Genomic DNA, 3600 nt, shown 5'->3' on the forward strand with positions numbered 1-3600 from the left:
AATTTCCAAATTTCAACAACACCCCTGGAAACTTTTTGTAACGTACATTATTTGTAAATATTGGGATAACTAAGAAGTACATGATACTGATGAATGATATAACATAATGTCCAAATACCAGATAAAGCTACTTATTCTGACAGCTGACACTCTGAAGTATCTTTACCATAATCAAAATGGCATCTCAACCAAACAATTATCGAACAACTCCTTTTGATATAGAAATTAACAAATTTTACAATTTCTAACTAACTTTATTCTTGTAACAGATGTTAATGGAAGATCTTTGATTGTTTTTGTTAAATTGATGTACATCTTTTCTAGACTTGAGTCGATTTAGAAATTGATATTTTGTATAGACACCTGTCTATTGTTGTAGACTGTATATTCTCCCAAGTATAAAAGCTTATATTCTCCCAAGTATAACACCTATATGTCAAACTGTGTCTGAGTATTGATGTGTAACTGTTTCAGACGGACTGTATATATTGCCTTGTAGATGTTTTTTGGATATTTTTGTTGCTGGGTTGCTGTCTCATTGATGTATACCCGCACCTCCTTTTATCTATATGTGTACTAAATTTGTTTCAAGTTGAGGAGATCATAGCTTCATAGTAAACCACTTTGAAGCAAAACTTTAACCTGATACAGAAAAAATACACACACACCAGAAAACATGTAGGTGGGGCATAAAAATATTAGCAATCTTATCTAGTCAAATCAGAAATCTCACTCTGACGGATATGATTTTAATTTGATTGGAATTTTTTGCAATCTATGTATTCAAAAAGATCAAACCTTTGGTGGATTAAATAACAAATGAACGGTGGACATCAGAAGATAAGCTATTCACCATACTATACTTTGAAGTCTAATATTTTCACACAATTGTCTCTGTGTATTGAGCATTGTTTAGGACCTTGCTGTGTGAATGTACAAAATAAACACCCAAACTTTATTCGAAATTAATTTTATTTTGGTTATTTTGTTTTATCCATTCTAACTGACTGTATTTGAAATGTGAAACACAAACAAAACATAGCAAACAATGTACTTGGCAGAAGTATATTGTTAGATTTCAAGTTTCTTCTTTCTTTCTTACACTGTGTTTAAAAACTCCATTGAAGTTTATTGTCTAGTTATAACCAGTGCGTGTGCACAAGGACGTATATTAGATTATATGTTAGTTATACATCCTTGGTGTGCATGAAACCTTATTTTTGTTTGTTCTAACATTAAGATTTGATTGAAGTAATTGATGGGAAAATGCTCTTACTAGCTCATATCAAAGGAGTACAATAGAAAAATCTGTCAATCAATTACAGACTGCAAAAACCAGTTCAACCTTACCGGTCAGATGTATAATCTAGCTTTGTTGATTTTTAATCAGAGTATGAACTTTCAATAGTATTTTTTGAACGTAGTGTATTATGTAAATCACATTTCCCACCAAGACCTAACCATATCAAAAATTGACAGAATGAGTGAAAGAAAAGAAAGACTTGGTCAACATCCATCGATGGTATCCCACTTGAAACCTTAATCTTTCATGAAACTTTTTTCCCAAAGTGAGTAATGGCTACAATGAAGATTCAAGCTAACCCCTTTTGCAATTCTTTTTCAATATAAGCAGATACAAAAGCAAGCTGTATAAATAAATGTTTTCCTCTATCAAACAGTACCTGAGATAATATCTCACTTGTTGTGAAGGTGTGATTCTGTATTTTTAATGAAAATTATTTTTCAGATTTTAAAATTAAAGATTGCATTAAAAATATACACTTGTTTTTTGTGTTGTTGGGTTGCTGTTTCATTGATGTTTACCCTGCATCTCCATTTATTCATGTTTAAATGTCTCCTTACTTCTTTTTCTGCATTGAAATTCTACACAAATATTTCAGTGATATTGCATTAGATTGCTTATTCCTGTACTCTGTATCACTTTGCTGTATTGAATCTACTCTGCTGTACAGCCACCAGTATTAGAGTTTAGAATGACAGGATTTCATACCAGCAGGCTAGTACTTGGAGCTTGCTCTCAGTAAGTGCAAGATTTTTTTTTAAATGCTATTGTTTATCATTGTTTTGATATTCCTTTTTGTTTCTATTTTATGGTATTATAGAGTTTTAAATTGCTACTTGCACTGGTTTTTATTATATTTTCTTTATGTACACCTTGTTTTTCCACTGATCTAGATTTAAAGGAGATGGTTGTTCAATTGTTCGTTTCTTTTCTAGATTCAAGGCAATTTAGGATCACATCTTGTATATACACCAACTATGTATTATTAAAGACAGCATGCTGTCCTTTAGGGACTATACATTGATTATTGTTGTTAACTATAAAGCTTGTCCAGATATTTCATAAAATTGAGAATGGAAATGGGGAATATGTCAAAGAGACAACAACCCGACCAAAGAGCACACAACAGCCGAAGGCCACCAATGGGTCTTCAACACAGCGAGAAAATCCCACACCCGGAGGTGGTCCTCAGCTGGCCCCTAAATAAAATTGTGTACTAGTTCAGTGAAAATGGATGTCACCCTAAACTCCAAATCATATAAATGAACTAAAATTTAAAAACATACAAGACTAACAAAGGCCAAAGGCTCCTGACTTGGGAGGGGGTCTCATTGGGGAGTTCTGATCCCTGATCCCGCTTACTGTTTCGTCAGATTCCCGTATCCCGCTTACACTATGTACGTAAGCAATTCTCATTTTTTTGTAATTTCCCGTGTCCCCCTAGACTTCATTTCCTGATTTCACGGCACAATAATTTGACTTTCACGTGTCACGCTTACAAAAAATCGGCAATCCCGGGTCACGCTTAGACCCCAATGAGACCCACTTGGGACAGGCGCAAAAATGCGACGGGGTTAAACATGTTATGTGAGACCTCAAACCTCCCCCTATACCTGTAGCCAATGTAGAATAAAGAAACACATAGCAATACACACAGTAAAACTCAGTTTAAAAGAAGTTTCATGCATTTTCAGGATGAGTTCAAATTATGCCAAAAATCAATTACATCAAGTTAGATTTTTTTTAAAATTGGTTGAACTTCATGATGGCCTGGAAATTCTCATTGCAATGACATTTGGTGTAAGGTGATGTTTGCCAGGTAAGACACCTAGCCCTGTAATATATTTGTTCTTAAACATGTTTGAGATCAGTGATCACAGGATTTAACAGATTCTATAATCACTGTCAAGCTCCTGACCAAATATAAAGTAGTTCTGTAGTACTAGAGAAATGTTTTATGAAAACTTTTAAATTCATTCAACATAAAGAAAAATTCAAAGTACCAGCCAATAGGAAGTAGGTGTCTTATAGATCGGAAATGTGCTCACACCTTACAACTCATCACTGCCAAGCTGCAGACCAAATATACCTGGTAACATCAGTTTGTTCAGTAGTACCTTAGAAACGTGTGATAGAAAAAAATTGCTTGGCAATGAACAGACTGATGGATGGGGGAACATATGGACAGAAATAAGGACAGTTGGACAGAAGGACTGCCAAGATGAATGCTATATAGCACCCACTCCTAGAGTGGTGTAATAATGTTTTGGGAACAAATATTTATGAACAAATTAAAA

The 3600-nt window shown here is 34.0% G+C and overlaps 1 protein-coding gene across 10 annotated transcripts in view; it reads right to left on the minus strand.

The window, feature by feature from the left end:
• LOC127702198 (nuclear receptor coactivator 5-like) overlaps positions 1 to 3600 on the minus strand; it is a 196623-nt gene that overhangs the window by 35122 nt on the left and 157901 nt on the right. The gene's annotated exons all lie outside the window — the stretch shown is intronic.

The sequence above is a fragment of the Mytilus californianus genome, unplaced genomic scaffold (genome assembly GCF_021869535.1).
Source record: "Mytilus californianus isolate M0D057914Y unplaced genomic scaffold, xbMytCali1.0.p SCAF_5, whole genome shotgun sequence".
In the NCBI taxonomy this organism is placed as follows: domain Eukaryota; kingdom Metazoa; phylum Mollusca; class Bivalvia; order Mytilida; family Mytilidae; genus Mytilus; species Mytilus californianus.